This window comes from Phyllostomus discolor, chromosome 1, assembly GCF_004126475.2.
Source record: "Phyllostomus discolor isolate MPI-MPIP mPhyDis1 chromosome 1, mPhyDis1.pri.v3, whole genome shotgun sequence".
Lineage (NCBI taxonomy): Eukaryota > Metazoa > Chordata > Mammalia > Chiroptera > Phyllostomidae > Phyllostomus > Phyllostomus discolor.
The window spans coordinates 111,563,402-111,584,852 of NC_040903.2; positions in this window are offsets into that span (position 1 = coordinate 111,563,402).

The following is a 21,451-nucleotide window of genomic DNA, read 5'->3' on the forward strand; positions in this document are numbered from 1 at the left end:
TTATCTTTCTACTCTTTCATCAGATACTAGTTACAATGTTCCTGCTATAGGAAACCCTTCTTTTATTTGACTAACTGGGTAAACTAGTAATCATATACAATCTTAACCTCCTATATTTCTCCAAAATATATTTATATTTGTTAATGATTATTTAGCTACCATATTAATACACTGTTTGATGGTAAATTTATAGGGGGAAATACCCTGACATTTTTGTCAGTCATTTTATTTTTAGAGCTTATCTCTGGGTCCATTGTACAATAACCACCAATAAACATTAGTTAAATGATTGGTTCCTACAAATATTCTGATTTTTGTTTCATATTGCCCTATAACACCTCAGTTTAAGAAATCCTTTACTTACTAGTGATTTAATGTTATCTTAAGAAAATTGACTAAAAACTGATGGAAATTTTTAATAAACTAAATATTTACTTTTTATCTTTTTAAAATAATGTTTTTTATTGTTGTTCAAATACACTTGTCTTCATTTTTCCTCCACCATGCCCCCACCGCCCCCATCCCCACATGACATCCTTGGACATAACCCCTTTGTCTTTGTGCATATGTCTTTTGAAACATGTTCCTGATGGCCCTTCTTCTATTTTCCCCCATTGTCCCTCTCCCCACTACCCTCTGGTTACTGTCAGTTTGTTCTTAATTTCAATGTCTCTGTTTATATTTTGCTTCTTGCTTGTTTTGTTGATTAAGTTCCACTTATAGATGAGATCATATTGTATTTGTCTTTCACCACCTGGCTTACTTAATTTAGCATGATGCTCTCCAGTTCCATCCATTAATTTAATAAATTAATTATTTTCTTTTTTTTCTCTGTTTGTCCTTAATTCTGATTTTTATTAGTTATGTTCATGAAAACACAGTCAAACACACTTGGCATTACAAAAAATAAAACAAAAACAATATGAACTTAATGTTTTACCTTTGAAAGTACAGATTATATTGTATAGGCATTAACAAAGCTCCTAAAATGAGTCTGATATGACCAAGATCTACATAGAGTTTATATAGCCCTGTTTTTAAGGGACAGAAATGAAGCAGGTATTTGAATTCTGGTGGCTGTTTCCTGTAGGTATCAAGGCTCTTCACACAACTAAGTTTCAACTTTGCATATATGAGGTCCAGCCAAACCTCTGAGTACACTGAGCAATTAAGTTTTAATGTAATTCTCAAGGGCAAGCCTTGTGAATTTTCTTTTTTCTTTCATTTTTTAATTTTACCATTGTTGAAGTACAGTTGTCTGCCTTTCTTCACATGTTTTGCCACCACCCCAGCCATCCCCACCTGCTTCCCCTGATTTCACCCCCCCCACCCTTGGTTTTGTCCATGTATCCTTTATAGTTGATCCTGAAAACACTTCACCATTTTCCACCCATTATCACCTCCATTCTCCCCTCTGGCTACTGTCCATTTGTTCTTAATTTCAAAGTATTTCGCTATATTTTGCTTGTTTGTTTGTTTTGTTGATTAGGTTCCACTTATATATGAGATCATGTGGTATTTGTCTTTCACCACCTGGCTTATTTAATTTAGCATAATGCTCTCCAGTTCCATCTATGCTGTCACAAAGGATAGGATTTCCTTCCTTCTTTCTGCTGCATAGTATTCCATTGTGTAATGTAACATGTTTTTTGATTCATTTATTTACTGATGGACACTTACTTTGCTTCTAGCACTTGGCTATTGCAAAGTGTGCTGCTATGAACTTTGGGGTGCATAGGTTCTTTTGGATTGGTGTTTCAATTTTCTTAGGATATAATCCTACCAGTGGAATTGCCATGTCAAAAGGCAGTTCCAGTTTTAGTTTTCTGAGGAAATTCCATACTGTTTTCAATAGTGGCTGCACCAGTCTACAATCCCAGCAATGGTGCACTAGGATTACATTTTCTTCACATCCTCTCCAACACTTGTTGTTTCTTGCTTTGTTTATGATGGCCATTCTCAGTGGTGTGAAGTGGTTTCTCAGTGTGGTTTTAATTTTCATCCCTCTGATGACTAGCAATTCTGAGCATCTTTGGATAGGGCTCTGGACACTTTGTATGTCTTCCTTGGAGAAGTGTCTGTTCAAGTGCTTTGCATTTTTTATTTTTATTTTTTTGTCTTCCTAGAGTGGAGTTGTGTGCATTCTTTATATATTTTGGAGATCAAACCCTTGTCAGAGGTATCATTGACAAATATATTTTCTCATATAGTTGGTTCTTTTTTTCATTTTAATGTTGTTTTATTTAGATGTGCAGAAGCATTGTATTTTGATGAGGTCCCATTTGTTTATTCTTTCCTTTGTGTCCCTTGCCCTAGGGGACATGTCAGTGAAAATGTTGCTGCATGGAATATCTGAAATTTTCCTGCCTATGTTCTCCTGAAGGAGTTTATTGTATCACGACTTATATTTAAGTCTTTTATACACCTTGAATTTATTTTTGTGTATGATGTAAGTTGGTGATCAAGTTTCACTTTTTTGTGTGTAGCTGTCCAGCTCTCCCAACATCATTTGTTGAAGAAGCTATTTTTGCTCCATTTTATGCTGCTGCCCCCCTTGTCAAATATTAATTGAACATAGGGACTTGGGTTCATTTATGAGCTCTCTATTATGTTCCATTGGTCTGTGTTTCTTTTCTTATGCCAGTACCAGGCTGTTTTGATTACAGTGGCCTTGTAATACAGTTCAGTATCAGGTATTGTGATCCCTCCTACTTTGATCTTCTACCTCAAAATTTGCTGTGGCTATCTGGGGTCATTTATGGTTCCATACAAATTTTTGAAATGTTTGCTCTATATCTGTGAAATATGCTATTGGTACTTTAATAGGTATTTCATTGAATCTATAAATTTCTTTGAGTAGTGTGGAAATTTTAATGATGTTAATTCGTAGGGGTCTGAAACTAAATTAAATATTTTCTTAATTCATTTTTTTCTCATTTGATCTTTCTATTAGAAGAAACATTAGAGTTTCTTTATTCAATTCTCCTGAAAATATATGTTCATCAACTATCAGTACATACTTTATCCCTTTTCTTTATTTTAAACTTCAGTAACTGGAATCATATCTAGCACACAATAGATAGTTAATAAACATGTATTAAACATAAAATAGTCATCTTTACTTTAATTATATGTAGTTGACTTAAAATTTATATTTTTTCTGGGATGTGGGTGTTTTCTCTATGTTATTGTGTAATGTAATATATGATACATGTAATATATTATGAAGTTGTAAAAGTATAACCTATAAATTCATCAGAAAACTTTAAAAAATGGTCACTGACATTGAAATCCTGTGCACTTCTTATCCCATTTTCCTGTACCTATCTTGATGTAATCAGCTTCCTGAAGTAATGTTTTTAAACATCATGTTCATTTAAATATAATTTTTATTTCAAAAGCATTATTTATTGTTATGTTTTTAAATTTATAAAAATGGTATTGCACTGTAAATGTTCTTTGGCTACTTGCATTCTAAGAGTCATTCTTTTTGAAATTTTGTATTAGCAAGTATTCTGGCAGAAAATAACATTTATTTAGAGTCATGTGGCTAAGGTTAAGAGAACAAGTAAAGTAATTATATTCAGGTAACATATTTTAATGTATCAGAGCATAGAAATAATCAGAAGGCTTGTGTTGAAACCTTGCCCCTGATGCTTATTGTTTAACACTTCACACATCAGGTATAGTATACTTTGCAGTGTCTCTGAATGCTCATCTATAAAACTGAGATAAAATCAAACTTACCTCATGGGGTTCTTGTGAAAATTACATCAGCTAAGTCATATAAATTACATTGAACAGCACTGGGTGTGGAGTGAGTAATACCTAAGCGTTAGGTGATTTTGTTGTTACCGTTGTAATGATTGCCATCATCACCATCATCAAGTGATATTATTGTTTTAATTTCTGCTGTATGTGTAATGTTTCTTAGATTTTGACCAAAATATGTCATATTTTGTTCTATTGAAGATGGTACAGTTTTAAAAATTATAATTATTTGTTGTTAGTTTATAATACAATTGATTTTTGTATATTTACCTTGTATCTCATGACTTTGCTGAATTCAATTGTGAATTCTACAAACATTCTTTGAGATTATTTGGAACTTTCTGCCTAGACAATTGTACACCCTGTGAATGTGGGGGAAGTTTTGTTTCTTATTTTCAAGTGTATGCATCTTTTGTTTATTTTCATTGAATTTTTACTATTGTTTGGATTGCCATTATGATGTTAAATAAGAATTCTAGAGTTTATATCTTTGCCTTGTTCCTGATTTTATATTAGCTGCAATGTTTTTTAGAAACCCTTGATCTTTTTAATGGTATTACCTCCAATTCTTAGTTTTCTGGAAGTTTTTATCATAAGTGGATGTTAAAATTTGTCAAGTATCTTTTTCCATCAATGAGATGATTATTTAGTTTTCTTTCTTTTGTTTGCTAATATATTAAATTACATTGACTTTTGAATGTTAAACTATCCTTGAATTCCCATGATAAACCCAACTGAGTCATAATGTATAATTTTTGTTAGAAGTTACAGAAATCGATTTGCTAAAGTTGTCAAAAATTTGTGAGTCTGTGCTCATAAGGAATATTTTTCTGTTTTCTTGTGCTGTCTGTGGTGGGTTTTGATAGTAGGATAATGCTGGTCTTATGAAATATTGACAATTTCATTTTTTGTTTCTAAAATTTCTGAAAATAATTGTGTATAATTTGTATTATTTCTTCATTAAGTTTTTTTCTCCTAAAATTTACCAGTGACACCATGGAAGGGGTTCGTTTTAATGTTATTTTTGTTTTCATTATTCTGTGGGAAGAGTTTTAACTACAATTCTAATCTATGTAATAGATCTATTCATATTATCTGTTTCTTCTTATATGAATTTTGGTAGATTATATATTTGAAAGAACATATCCAAAAACAATTAAAAATTAATCCATTTCACCTAAGTTCTCTAATCATCTAATGTTTGGGTATGGAGTTGTTCTTAGCATTCCCTTATTATTCTTTTGTTTGTAGTGTCTGTAGTAATATTATCTTTTATTTTTCATATTGGTAAATAGATTCTTCTTTCATTTTTTAAAATATATGGTTAGAAGTTTATCATTTTTATTAATACAGTCATAGTTTGGTACTCATCTGCTTCAGAACTCATCAAATCCTAAACTTGTCCCATGTTTACAAGGAAAACAATATTTCAATACTTGGCACTTGATTAGGTCTTGGGCACTTGCTAGAATTTGCTTGAATCATGATGCTGTCCAAATTAAAAAAAAAAAGAAAAAGAAAAGAAAAGATTTCTTTGTGCAGTACCCATGGTATTCTACACTCATAACAGGTTCCAGAATAAATTAACAGCAAATACTGAGGTACCGTTGTATTATTTCTTAGTTTTACTCATTATTTCATCACAGTTATCGCAATTTTTTTCTTTTTTGCCTTGCTCCACCCAGCCACCCATCTCATTCAGTCAATCCCCCCTGTTGCCCATGTTCATGAGTCATTCATACATGATCTTTGATTAATTCCTTCTTCTTCCTTCTATTACACCTCTCCTCCTGACCCTCTTTCCTACAGCAATCAGTCTGTTCCATGTTTCCATGCCTCTGGTTCTATTTATCTCATTAGTTAATTTCATTCATTAGATATCAGTTATAAGTGAGATCATCAGGTACTTATCTCTAGCCAACTGGCTTATTTCACTTAGCATAATAATCTCTATTTGCAACCAGGCTGTTGCAAAAGGTAGAACTTCCTTCTTTCTTCCTTGGGGAGGGGGGCTCTACCCGCAGGGCCCCCCCCAGCCATCACAGATGAGAATAAGTCTACCAAAACATGATCTGCTCGGGGAGGAAAGGTGGCTGATCTCTCGAAGGAGAAGGACCAAGAGCCTTTTCTTCAATGCCTTTTATTGGGTTCGTTTGCATAAGAATTCAGGTAAAGCTCATTATTCATTTCCTGAAAGTATGGATCAAACAATAGAAAACAAGGAACTCTGAGGGCCTATTTTGAGTCAGGGTCAAAGAGCTGTAAAACTTTAAGGAACAAACTTACTTCTTCCCTGGACCCTTATCATTCAACTGAGAGCATTCTAAACAAAGCAGGTTTCACAGGATTTTACATATTCTTTCTTAGGCCTGATCACCTGGGGAAGAACCCCTCCTTTCCAGCACAGGGCTGCACCACCCTCTGTCATCGTTTCAGGCTTAGGTGGAGCAAGGGAAGTAAGGCAGCCAAGAGATTAGGAGATTTTCTTGCAGACAATGAGGACTCAGGCTTTGTCAAAATGAGGGGCAAGGGTCCATCACCCCCTTTTGCTGTAGGCCCCAAAGTCCTTCCTTGAGGGCCTCCCACATGATCCTGCCTGTCTTAGGTCATTCCCCCCTTGGGGAATCTTACCTGTCATTGGCTAACCGATGAAGCATTGGGGGCCAGGCAGGGTGAAGCAAAAGGAGCAGAAGTGGTGCTCCTGCCAGGGAGATAAGCTTTTGTCTCCTTGCTGGCTTACGACCCAAGGTCGTTCCCTCAGCCTTAGTCTTGGTGGGGGTTATAGCTTCTGATACCAGGCAGGGTGGTTCCTAACACTTCCTCCTTTGTAGTATTCCATTATGTAAATGTATCACATATTTGTAATCCACTCATATACTGATAGGTGCTGGGGCTGTTTTTAACACTTAGCTATTATAAATAGTATTCTTATGAAGATAGAGATGCATAAATTCTATAGAATCAGTGTTTCAGGATTCTTAAGGCATGTTCCCAGCAGTGGCAAAGCAGTTCCATTTTTAACTTTTTGAGGAAACTCCATACTATTTTTTACAGTGATTGTATCAGTCTGAACTACCATCCATCATGTACTAGGGTTCCCTTTTCTCCACATTCCTCTCCAGCAGTTGTTGATTGTTGATTTGTTAATATCCATTCTGATAGGTGTGAAGTGATATATCACTGTGCTATTAATTTGCACCTCTATGGCAGTTGGTGATGTTGCACATTTTTTCATATGTCTATAAGCATCTGTATGTCCTCCTTAGAGAAGTGTATTAAGGTGATTTGCCCATGGCTTAATTGGGTTGTTTGTTTTCCTGGTGTTGAATTGTATGAGTTCTTTATATATTTTGGAGATTACACCCTTGTCTAATGTGTCACTGGCAAATATGTTCTCCCATACAATCAGTTACCTTTTCATTTTTATGATGGCTTCTTTAACCATGCATAAACTTTTTTATTTTGATGAAATCCAATTTGTTTTTTCTTTCCCTTATGTACCTTTCTCTAAAGGACATATCAGTGAAAATATGGCTGGATGGAATATCTGAGAATTTCCTGCCTATGTTCTCCTCTAAGAGTTTAATGTTGTTGTGACTTATATTTAACTCTTTTATACATCTTGAGTTTATTTTTGTGTATGGTGTTACTTGATGGTTAAGTTTAATTTTTTTTACATGTAGCTCTCCAGATCTTCCAATACCATTTGTTGAAGAGGCTATTTTTATTTCACTTTTTGCTTCTCCCACTTTGTTGAATATTAATTGACCTTTAAAGACATGGGTTTATTTCTAGGCTCTCTGTTCAGTCCCATTGACCTGTGTGTCTGTTCTTAATCCAGGACCATGCTGTTTTGATTGCCATGCCCTTGTAATATATTTTGATATCTGGTATTGCAATCCCTCCTTCTTTGTTATTCTTTCTCAAAATTGCTGAAGCCATTCAGGCTTATTTATGGTTCCATATACATTTTTGAAATGTTTGTTGTATATCTGTGAAATATGTCATTGGTATTTTAATAAAGATTGTGTTGAATTATAAATTGCTTTGGGTAGTATGCACATTTTGATAATGTTAATTGTTCCAATCCATGAAGATGGTATATGCTTCTACTTATTTTTGTCTTCATGTATAGTTTTCAGAGTACAGGTCTTTTACCTCCTTGGTTAGGTTTATTCCTAGGTAGTTTATTTTACTTATATATAGTTTATTTTTCTTTTTCTTATCTATCAAATGGGACTTTTTTTTTCTGATTTCTGTTTCTGATCTTTCATTGTAGGTGTATAAGAATTCCTTCTGATTTCTGTCTTTTGACTTTGTATCCTGCCATTTTGCCAAATTCTCTAAGTAGATGGAATAGTTTTTGGGTGGAGTCTATAGGTTTTTCCATATACACTATCATGTCTTCTGCAAACAATGACACCTTTACTTCCTCCTTTCTATTTGAATGTCTTTTATCTTTTTCTTGTCTGATCATAATGGAATACTATGCAGCTGAAGGAAAGTAGGAGCTCCCATGATTTGTGGCATCATGGATGGAACTGGGGAACATTATGCTCAGTGAAATAACCCAGGTGGTAAAAGAAAAGTACTGTATGATCTCGCCTATATGTGGAATTTAATCAACAAAAGAAATAAGCAAGCAGAATATAACCAGGAACATTAAAATAAAGAACAAACTGATAGTAACCAGAGGGCAAGCAAGGGTGACAATGGGGGAAGGAAGGGGAAATGTTGTCAAGGAACATGTATTATGTTCATGTGAACAAATCTAAAGGGGGGTAGGATTGATGGGGGGAAGTGGGGGTGGCAGGGGTGGGTAAAATGTTTGTAGAAAAATGGAGACAAAATTACTTGAACAGCAATAAAAAAAGAAAACAAAAATATCACTTATAACAAGATCTATTTTATATGAAACACATACTATACTTTTTAATATGTGAATATATATAACAATTTTTAACTGTACTTATTTTTGTGAAGTAGGATTACATGTGATTTTCATGGTTTTCTTTGTTTGTATTTTATACTTTTTTTAAAAAGATTTTATTTATTTATTTTTAGAGAGGGAAGGGAGAGAGAGAGAGAGAGAGAGAGAGAGGGAGAGGGAGAGGGAGAGGGAGAGAGAGAGAGAGAAACATCAATGTGCGGTTGCTGGGGGTTATGGCCTGCAACCCAGGCATGTACCCTGGCTGGGAATCGAACCTGGGACACTTTGGTTCCCAGCCCATGCTCCATCCACTGAGTTACGCCAGCCAGGGCTGTATTTTATAATTTTTAATAGGTGTTTACATCACAAATGGGTGCTCAATTTTGTCAAATTCCTTTTTAGAATCTAACAACATGATCATGTGATTGTTGTGTTTAATTTTTATATGATGTATTACAGTTCTTGATTTGGAAATGTTAAAGCATTTGTGCATACCTGTGATCAATCCCAATTATTTGTGGTGCATGCCCTGTTTAATGTATTGCTGAATTTGGACTGTCAATAATTATTTGGGGATTCTAATAGTTGTGTTCATCAAATATATTGGTCTGTACTTTTCTCTTTCCTGTGTCATAGCTGGTTTTGGAACTAAGATAATACTGGTTTCATAAAGAGTTTGGCAGTCTTTTCTGTTCTTGAAATTTTTGGTATAGTTTGAGAAGGATAGGCATAAGTTTTCTTTGAATGATTGATAAAATTTACCTGTGAAGCCACCTAGTCCAAGGTATTTTTGTGCCAGGAGTTTCTTGATTATGACTTCAATTTTTCAGGTTGTTACCAGTCTTTTTAGGCTTTTTGACTCTTCTTGATTCAGTTTTGGGAGATTGTAAGTTTCTAGAAATTTGTCCATTTCACCTAGGCTGTCCAGTGTCTTGTCATATGGTTGTTCGTAGTAATTGCTTACAATCATTTGCATTTATGTTGGGTCAGTTGTTACTTCTCTCACTTCTGGTTTTATTGATTTGGGTCCTCTCCCTATTTTTTTGATGATTCTGATGAGTCTGGTTAGAGATTTGTCAATTATGTTTATCTTTTGAAAGACACAATTTATGGGTTCATTAATTCTTCAGGTGTTTATTAGTCTCTATGTTACTTAATTCTGTTCTGATCTGGTTGACTTACTTCCTTCTACTCACTCTTAGTTCTGTTTGTTGTTGTTTTTCTTGTTCTTTTAGATGTAGGGTTATGTTGCTAATTTGAGATTTTTTCTATTCTTTATATAGGCCTGTATGCTATGAACTTTGCTCTCAGGTCTGCCTTTGCTGTGTATCATTTGTCTGGAGTGGTTGCGTGTTCATTTTCATTTGTTTCCAGATACTTTTTGTATTTTTCTATCACATTGTTTACTCATTCAGTATTTAATAACATGTTAGTCAGTCTCCATGTATGTGAATGTTTTTTAGCTTTTTCCTTGAGATTTGTTCCTAGTTTCAAGCCATTGTGGTCCAAGAAGATGCTTGATATGATTTAATTTTTCTTGAATTTTCATGCTTGTTTCATTTCCTGCGATGTGGCCTATTTTTGAAAATGATCTGTGTGTATTTGAAAAAGATATATACTTTACTTCTTTGGGCTGAAATATTCTGTAAATATCAATTAAATCCATTTGATCTAGAGTGTTGTGCAATGCCACAATATCCTTATTAATTCAAGAACCTATGCATTGTTAACAGTGAGGTATTAAAAGCCCCTACGATGACTGCATTACTGTCAATCTCATTCTTCATGTCCTCTGAAACTTTCCTTATATGTTTAGGTGCTCCTTTGTTGAGTGCATGTAGGTTTACAAGGTTTGTATCTTCATTTTGGATAACTTCCTAAAGTATTATGTAGTGACTTCCTCTTTCTTTTTTTTTTTAAGGAAATTTTTTTGGTAAGATTTTATTTCTTTATTTTTAGAGAGGGAAGGGAGGGGGAAAGAGAGAGAGAGAGAAACATCAATGTGCAGTTGCTGGGGGCTGTGGCCTGCAACCCAAACATGTGCCCTGACTGGGAATCAAACCTGAGATGCTTTGGTTCTCAGCCCACACTCAATCCACTTAGTTATGCCAGCCAGAGCGTGACTTCCTTTTTCTTATATAACTATTGATACACCTCTTTTTCTTGTCCATTTGCATGGAATATATTTTCCATACTTTCAGCCTGTGTATATATTTTTTTTGTTCTCAGGTGGGTCTCTTGTAGACAGTATATATGTTGATCATGTTTTCTTATCCACTCATCTACCCTATGCCTTTTGATTAAACCATTTAATCCATTAACATTTATGCTAATATAGATAAGTACAGGTTCTTTGACATTTTCCCCTTTTGAACCTGTCTCTCTCTATTTTCTTCTTTAAGCAGTCCATTTAGTGCTTGCTTGGTGAAGATGTACACTTTAGCCTCTTTTTTGTCTGGGAATCTCTTTGTTTCACTTTCCATTTTAAATGACACCCTTACTGGATAGAGTAGATTTGTTTTCCAGTCTTCACTTTTCATTATTGGAATATTTTGTGTCAATCTCTTCTGACTTGTAGTGTTTCTCTTGAAAGGCCAATTAATAGCCTACCTGGAACTCCTTTGTATGTTACTAGATTGTTATCCCTTGCTGCCTTTAATATTCTTTCTTTATCTTTAAATTTTGCCATTTTAATTATAATGTGTCTCCAGTCAGCCCCTTTGGGTTCATCTTGTTTGAGATCTAATTTATGAAATTTTCATGACTTATTCCCTTACCAAGTTAAGGAAGTTTTCTTTCATTATATTTTCAAACAGGTTTTCTATATCTTACTTTTTTTCTTCTTCTGTTATTTGTACAATATGAATGTAGTTATGTTTCATGTTGTACTGAGCTCCCTAAAATTATCCTCATACTTTTGTGTCACTATTTGTTTTGTTGCTCTGACTGATGGTTTTTTTTTTTTCTTAGCTTGTCTTCTGCCTTGCTAATTTAGTCTTCTGCTTCATCTAGCCTGATTTTAATTTCTTCTAGTGTATTCTTCATTTCAGATGCTGTATTCTTCATTTTCTTCTGGTTTGTATCCATAGTTTCGATGTCCTTTATTATACTGTTGCAGTTTTCACTAAGTTCTTTGTAGTTCCCACTGAGTTCCTTGAACATCCTTATAACCATTATTTTGAACTCTATGTCTAATAGTTTCCTTGCCTCAATTTCATTTAGGTTTCTTTTTCTGGGGATTCCTCCTTTCCTTTTGATTGGGTGCCGTTTCTTTGTCTCATCATTTTAGGTTACTCTTTTTATTTGTTTATGCATATCTGATTGCCCTGCTTTTACTCCCTGTTTTTATGGTATGGCCATGTGTGGTTGGAGTTCTGTATCAGTCAGTGATGCAATCTATTTGATCTCCTGAGCTGGATGCTCTAAGGATGCCTCTTATGTAGTTTATGTGGGCTCTCTTGCTGTAATTGTATTTTGGTTTTTGGCTGTTTCATTCATTGGTGAGTTCTCACCTCTGGCTGGCTGATTGAGAGTCACAACCAACACTATGTCTTGAATGATGTTGTAAAGGTACTGGAAGAAAAAAGCAAAAACTACCTAGAAACCAAAAGCCATGCTAGAAATGATAGCCCCTACCTCAGCAATATCAACATCAAGTAATTAAAGTTTAATAAATATAAAAACAGATTAAGAATATTAGATAAGAAAAATAATTTAAAATGACTAAAGGAAAGGAAAGTGATTTTGAGAGAAATAATAAGGAGAAATAGTAAGATTAAGGAATAGAAACTAAGCAAGAAAGGGGGAAAATAAAATTTAAAACATAAGTATGAAAGGGAATGGTGGTTGCAAAATGGAAAAAGGAAAAGGAAGAGTATAATATATAGTTTCAAATAAAATAAAAAATAGTGAACTGATAGGCACAAAATTGAATAAAAGCCACAACAGCTTCAATAACAATGACAGATGAGCAATGATTAATAAAGTTGGAAAGAAAATAGGCATATTATAAGAAAGAGAAAAAATATACAAGATGTCTACAGTAAAGAAAAATGATTTTGAGAAGACAGAGGGAGAAGAAATAATAAGAGTAAGGAATAGAATCCAGGCTAAAAAGAGAAAAATAAAATTTCATACCTAAATAAAGAAGGGAAGGATGAAGGCAAAATGGAGTAAGATGGAGTAAAGTAACATATGGATTAGAAATAAAAGATAGAGAATAAATAGGAATAAAATTGAATAAAAACAACAATAACTTCAATATCCATACCAAACAAGCAACAATTAATTAAGATGGAAATATTATAAGAATATTATAAGAAAGGGAAAATCATGTGAGCTGACTAAAGGAAAGAAAAATTATTTTAGGAGGACAGAAGGATGAGAAATTATAAGAGTAAGGAACAGGAACAAGGCATAGAAAGGGGAGAAATGGAATTTAAAACAATAAAATAAGAAAAGGCAGAAAGAAGGCAAATGTAGTAAGATGAAGGGTACAACATGAGTTTTGATATAACATAAAAATAAATATAAAAATATAAGTAAAAATAATAAAATAAAAAACCAAAACATAGTATATTAGTTGGCACACAATTGAAGAAAAGAAAAATGTTAAAAGACTATATCAGAGAAAAAGCATGAATTCTGAAAAATGACATGGAATTTGTCTCAGTAGAGTTTGGTGTTTGCCTTTGTCTTCTGGATCCACCTCTGGCTTTTTATCAGCTCAACTCCAGAGATGAACCATCCAGCTTCTGGCACCACTGCATGTACAACCTTCATCTTCCTCTAGAAGGGTTTTCTATTGTGATCTGGAGGATGGAACCCCTGAATTTCCCTTGTAAGGTAATGGCAATTTTTCTGGGACAATTGTGGGTGTGTTCCCCTGCCCCTGTGCCAGTCATCTTGGTCTGCCCCAGCTAATTTCCAATAATGTACAGTTTCTGATGAACTAGTTGTCCGTTTCAAGGAAGGAGCCAGTCTGTGTAAGAGGATCAACTTTTTCTGGCATTGTACTAATGGCAACTCTGTGTGAGAACTGAGGCTAGAAAAGGTCCTAATTATCCCTTGCTATGCTGATTTCTTATCTCCCTGCCTTGCTGGCCTTAATGGAATAAGTCCCTAGGAACCAGGGAAAATTGCCTCCCTGAGAAAAGTTTAAAATGGACCTTTTTGGAGTTTCTCTTCCTGTCTTTCTACTACAGATATGCACCATGCAGTGGGTTCTTAAGACTATACTGAGTGTTCTGAAGTGCATCCCAGTTGGAGGTGGTGCTTCCAGTCCTGCAGGATATGTCTTCCCTTACCAGAAGTTTGAATTCTGTCATGGAAGGAGTTTCTGCCTGGATGTGAATAATATCAGGTGCTCAACCCTTGCCCATCTACTTCCCATCTCACTGTCCTAGTTTTAGACACAGTCCCAAACTCACAATTTCGCATAGCTCCAAACTCGGCTATGTATGTCCCCTGGCTTACTAGCCATGCTGGGCTGGGGCCCAGAAATCCCTTTGCTCTACAACTTTCTGTTCTCTCTGCCCAGCTCTATTAAGTGGGAGTAAACTGCACTTCCAATCTTGTTCCTTTGCTGGCAGGGAAGCTTCACAAAGGGTCCCTGCCCATCATGTTTCAGTTTTCCTTTTAAAAAGTCTCTCTGTGGCACCCCCACTGTAGTACTGATTACTGAGTCACTATCTGGTTCTTCATATATACTGCCTCTCCAAAAACAAACAAACAAACAAACAAACAAACTCAAAAGTCTCTCACTCACAGTTGGCTGCAGCCTTCTTGTGTCTGACTTAGGTGTGGTACCTGATATGTTTGGGAGATAGAGTCCATCTCTCTCTCTCTGGAACTCTCCAGGTTGACATTTAACACTGCTGCTCTGGACCTGCTGAATGCTCTGTGTGTATTGCCTGGATCTCCTCAACTCCATATATCTTCCCACATTACTTCTAACTAGAGTCTGGTGTTCCTTACATGGGACTAGTTTCCCCTGCCTTGGGAGGGGAGGGAGCTGCAAAGCTATGATTTCTAACTAATCTCTCTGCTGCTATATGTGACATACACAGGGTACTTCCCTTTCAATTTATAAAATATCCTTAACACCTGTTGTGAAGCATCTTCTATACTCTTTGGTTTTAAAACTTCAGTTAAGATTCCATTGATTAGGTTATTTGTTAGATGATTAGACTAGAATCTGAGATGAGGGCAAGAGTATCATTTTTCACCTACCCAGTTGCCACCTTTTCCCTCTCTACCACTGCATTTTTTTCATTTTTTTTTTTATTGTTCAGGTACAGTTGTCTCCATTTCCCACCCACCACTCCGTCTTGCCCCAACCCCTCCTGCTCCCATCCTCAATACTACCTCCCTTTTAATTTTTTCCATGGACATTTTATACATGTTCCTTGATGACTCTTCCCTTTCCCTCCCCCATCATACACCTCTCCCTTCTGGTTACTGTCAATTTGTTCTTTATTTCAGTGTCTAGCTATATTTTGTTTGCTTGTTTATTTTATTAGGTTCCACTTATAGGAGAGATCATATAGTACTTGTCTTTTACCTCCTGTCCTACTTCATTTAGCATAATGCTCTCCAGTTACATCTATGCTGTCACAAATGGTGGGAGATCCTTCTTTCTTTCCACTGCATAGTATTCCAAACAATAAGTGCTGACAATGTTGTGGAGAAAAGAAAATCCTAATACATTGTTATTGGGAATCAGATTGGTGCACTCTCTATGAAAAATAATATGGGATTTCCTCAAAAAATTCAAAATGGAACTGCCTTTTGACCTGACAATTCCACTGCTGGGAATATACCCTAAGAATCCTGAAATGCCAATTCAAAAGAAACTATACATCCTGATGTTCAACGTAGCACAATTTATAATTGTCAAATGCTGGAAGCAACTGAAGTGCCCATTGGTCAATGAGTAGATAAAAAAACTATGGCAGTAGAAAAACATTTCTACCACTGTATCTTCAAACAACTAGATTTTTACTTTCTTTTTTTATTATTTAACTTTGTTCTATTCTATCAATTTATGCAACATTTTGCTATGTTTTCTTTTGCTTGAGTTAGACTAAATATACTATTTTTTGTAGTTTTAAAATGAAAGGTTGTCTTAGATTTGAAATGTTTCTTCTTTGTTAATATAATAATGCTACCAATCTTCCTCTACATACTTCTTTAGATATGCCACGCTTTTTTAGGACATTGTATTATTAATTTTGAAAACTATGCCAGGTATCTATGCAGAGAGGAGATTATAACTTCCCAATATACTAAAGAAAAAATGGCACACAGATCTTTTATTGTATTTTTTAGTATCTGTATTTAGTGTTCACAATTGAGCTCACAATCATAATTCCCATAAAAAAGAAATTCATTTTCCATAATGGAGGAATTAACTTTCCAAATTTATGTCTTGGGATAAATTTATATATCTTCACTCCAAGATATTTTTCCTCTTACTCTTCCATGAAGGAACTATGAGGCAGCACAGCATAAGATTGTCTCAATCAGAAATTATGGTTTTGACATTTCTTGAGACATTCCTCAAAAAGATAAGGAGGATCTGTCAGTGCAGTATCAAAACTATCTGCAGCAATATTTTAAGGTAAATGTGGTAGATTATGGTAACTGTGGAAATTAAAATCACTCTCCACAGAAACATATCTTTTAGCATATTCATAGACTTGTATAGAAAAGTCTTCTCTATGAAACTCTGAATATGGTAAACACTAGAGTTTTTACACACAGTATTCTGTCACTATCTCCAGCAGTTACAGTTGTTTCCTTTGGAAACTGTAAATTACTATTTACAAATGTGGCTCTGTTGAGTTGTGAAGGCTAGAAGTCTGGAGTCAAGGACACAGCAGGATTGGTTCTGTATGGGGGCTCTGAGGAAAAAATAAACCTATGAATTCCTCCTAGTTTCTAGTGTTTGGTGGCATTTCTTATCTTACAGGTGCACTACTTGAGTCTCTGCCTCCACTTTTACATCACCTTCTTATTCCTTGTGTCTCTGTGTCTATGTCACAAATTTTTATATGTTGTACTTTAATTTTCATTTCACTCAAAATATTTTCTAATTTTTACATATAGAGAATATCTGAAACCTTTTCGTAGTTGATTTCTAATTTATTTATGTTATGGTAGTTGAAGTATTTTTAAGTTTACTTTTTATTTTGCATTTTTTACTTGGTCCTTTTTATGCTTGTTTTTTATTTATCTTGCCTTACTTTTGATTCATTATTTTTCTATGATTTTGTTTTTACACTATTATTTGAAAGATATAATTTTTTTAAATTATTTTATTATTGCCATTGAAACTGTACTATTTATAGTTTATAACATCTAAAGTTAATCAGACTCTTTTCTCTCTTCCTGAACAATATAAGAAATCAAGGCATTTAATTCCAGCCACCATCTTTTTTTTAGTTTTATACATTAATTTTATTCAGACTTAATGTCTGTGGAGATTTTTTAAAAACCCAACCAATTAAGCATTATTATAATTGATTTATATAGTCAATATTTATTTATATTTACTCACATTTTACATAATTTTGTTTGTTCATAATTCCTTCTAGAATCAAGAATTTATTTCTGAGATCATTCTTTCTTCTTTGTATTTATCCCTTACATACTGTTTTAGAGTGGGTCTATAGACCATTATTGAAATTTTCTAAAGGTGTTTCATAAGTTGCATATGTTCTCTGCTAATGTTCTAACAGTTGAGAAAAAAAATGTTGGATATAAAGGGAGCAATATTTTCTTTACTAGCAAGGGAGGCTGTATAATCATGGAAAGAGAGGGTCATAATTTTGGAAGATCTGAAGAGAATATATTCTTTCTGTGAGCAGCACATTCCATCTTTTAGAGGGTTTCATTCAATCTGTGTAGTGGTTTCTTTTAATTTCCCTGAACTCTTAATTGAAAATAAAGAGAGAAATATAAAGTTACATTAATTTCCCCTTTGGAGAAAACTATCATAACAAATTTAATACAAGTGAGCAAATAGTATTTCCGACTCAGTTTTCGTTTCATTTTATTTTACTTTTAGATTGATTATGTATTGAGAATGAAACTCTGTCTTCATATTTCTTTCTCTTAATATATGGAAGATATTTTACCACTCTTATGACCTAAGCCACTGATGTTGAAAAGTAGGATATCAATTGTTTTTACAGTTTATTGTAGATAAACTATTTTTCTCTGGATATATTTAACATTTTCATTTTATAATACATGATTTTTATTTAGATTATAATATTCTGGAAGTGTACTTTCTTGTCTTTGTTCTGCTTGTAATACTTTGAATATTTTAATAGAAAATGCATGTCTTTATTAAATTATGGATGTATTTAAGCCATTAATCATTATTTCCCATTTTACATCACAAAGCTTGCTTTTCTTTTTTGCTTTTTGTATTACATTTAATCCAATATTCCAATATTTAACTTCTTTTTTAAACCTCTCTTCAGTTGTATCTAATCAGGTACTTAACTTTTATTTCATTGTGTTTCTGTTTGTATAAGTATATAATATTTACATATGTCATGGAGATGTATGGAAACATATACATTTTCTAGACAATCTGCTCGTTTAGATGTTTCCAGTAATTTTGATGTTTTAATAGTCTTTAATTCATTCAGTTTAAGTCTAATTAAGACTCATTGAAGATGCCTCATCTCTGTTCCATCTGACACTAACAGAATTGACTAAAAGAAGGTAGTAGTATCTACAATTTTTCTGGCTATAGATATTTTCTCCACATAAGTCTCCATAGATCAGTTTGATTCCTAAGAGCATTCTGTCTGAGTTCCAAGAAAGAATATGCTAAAATGTACCAAGTGTAAGTACTCAGTTTCTTACAGTCTGGTCAAGAAACAAGCTCAGCATCACATCCACTGGTATTGCATTGGTCAAGCAATCAGAGCCCAAATGTTAGGAGACATCTTTGATTCCACGTATTAATGAAAGGAAATTCAAAGAAGTTTGGGAATATTTTTTAAACATCCACATGTGCATTGACTTGATAAAGTTCATTCTGGACTTTGAATTATAGTTTTATTTTATTTAATTCCTTTTGAATGTTATCATAGTCTCATTATAATTTCAGAAGTAAGAAATACATCTAAAATTGGACATATGGAATTACTATGCTCGGTAGGTAAATTAATCTACAATACTTTAAAATGTAAAAGCCAAATTTTTGTCATATTTTCAGCCAGAATCTGAGGAAACAAACTAAGTATATTTTAATTTAAATTATGGGTATAAATCTAATAGAGAAAGTTATTTATGTATGTTATCATTGGTGAACAATAATTATTGGTGCCTGAAATATAGTCTGATTGTCCATTGAAAACCCACATTCAGGTATTCAGAATGAAGTACTATGATGTGGTGTGTGTTCATGTACTTTTTTCATGGAAACACATATTTATTTTTCTTTATTTTTATTTTTATTTTATTAACATTTTTTATGGTTGTTCAAGTACAGTTTTCTGCCTTTCCCCCCACCCATCCCCACCACCACAGCTCTCCCCACCTCCTTCTTCTGTTTCCACCATCTTGTTATTGTCCATGTATCCTCTATAATTGTTCCTGCAAACCCTTCACCCTTTTCCCCTATAAACCTTTCCCTTATCCTCTTTTTGTCACTGTCAACCTGTTCTCCATTTCAGTGTCTTTGATTATATTTTGCTTGCTTGTATTGAAATTGAAGCAGTAATTAAAAAAAACAAACAAACAAACAAAAAATGCCTGACACACAATAGCCCTGGACCAGGTGGTTTCACAGGAGAAATACACAAAGCATTTAAGGAAGAGCTAACCCCTATCCTTCACAGACTATTCCAAAAAATTCAAGAAGATGGAAAACTCCCAAAGTCTTTTTATGAAAGCATTGTCCTAATCCCAAAAATCAGATAAAGACACAACAAAGAAAGAGAACTTCAGGCTAATATCACTTATGAACATAGATGCTGAAATCCTCAACAAAATATTGGCAAATCACATCCAGCAATGTGTTAAAAAGATTATTCACCATGACCAAGTGGGATTTATCCCAGGGATGCAATGATATTATAAAATTTACAAATCAATAAATATAATACATCACATAAACAAAAGCAAAGACAAAAATCACATGATCATATCAATAGATGTGGGAAAAGTATTTGATAAGGTACAGCACCCATTTATGATAAAGACACGCAGCAAAGTGGGAATAGAGGGAGCATTCCTCAACATAGTAAAGGCCATATATGAGAGACCCACAGCTGACATCATACTCAATAGGCATAAACTTAGAGCTTTCCCACTAAGATCAGGAACAAGACAAGGTTGTACACTTTCATTACTTCTATTAAACATAGTATTGGGCATCCTAGTCACAGCAATCAGACAAGAAAAAGAAATAAAAGGCATCCCAATTGGAAAAGAGGAAACAAAACTCATTGTTTTCAGGTGACATGATAGTGTACATAGAAAACCCTATAGACTCCACCAAAAAAACTACTCGACCAATAGATGAATTTGTCAAAACAACAGGATCCAAAGTCAATATTCAGAAATAAAAGACATTTTTGTATAGCAAAAATAAAACATCAGAAGCAGAAACCAAGAAAAAAATCCCATTTGATATAGCAATAATAAAAAATAAAATATCTATAAATAAACACATTTTCCATATGCTAATCTTACCAGATAGAAAACTGTTTGTACACAGAGACAGATAAAAACTGTTTCCCCAAACCACACTGTTGAAGTATCATTCTGAGCTTTATTTAACCTCTTTCACTCTAGTCCTCATATAATATATTTTGCCATACGAAAACTTTTTTGCCTAATTTTTTTAAGGAGAAATAAGGATGTGGCTTTGACTGGTGTGCCTCAGTGGACTGAATACTGGCCTGAAGAACAAAGGGTCACTGGTTCAAATCCCAGTGAGGGAACATGTCTACAAAACACCTGTATAACAGCATAGAAGACAAGGTTGGAATTGGGACTACCAGTAAACCCAGTAGGGGAAAACCCACCAACAAAAACCCAATAGGTAAAACACAAGTACAACAAGAGAGCCTACACAAACGGAAGTAAGGAAACCCCTAGAACATAGGGAAGGAGATCAAAGAGAGTGCACCCCTGCATCTCACAGAAACCCTACCACAGATGTTAACCCCATGAAAACCGCTGGCAAAGCAAAGAATCTGGAATCACAAAAACACACAAAAAGAGCCACTGAAAAAGGAAAGGCAAAGAAAGCAACTGCAATCAAAATCAATGTAAGATTTCTTAGTAAAAGCGTGAGACAAGCAAACTATCAGATACACAATTCAAAATAATGTTTATAAGGATGCTAAATGAACTCACTGACAACTACAAGGAACTGAGTGGGAATTGCAACACCATGAAAAAGGAAATATAAACAATAAACAAGAACCAGGAATAAATGAAGAATACAATATCTAAAAAAAATACCCAAGAAGTAATTACAAGCATGCCAGATGCAGCAGAAGACTGAATTAGCAAGCTGGAAGACAAGGTAGAAAGAAATGCCCAGGTACAGCAGCTGCACAAAAGAGAGGCTAAAAAATATGAAGGTTGCTAAAGGGAACAGCAGGACAACATGAAACACAACAACATCTGAATCATAGGAATATCCGAAGGAGAAGTAAAGGACCAATGGATAGAAACCCTGTTTGAAAAAATAACGAAAGGAAATTTCCCTAACCT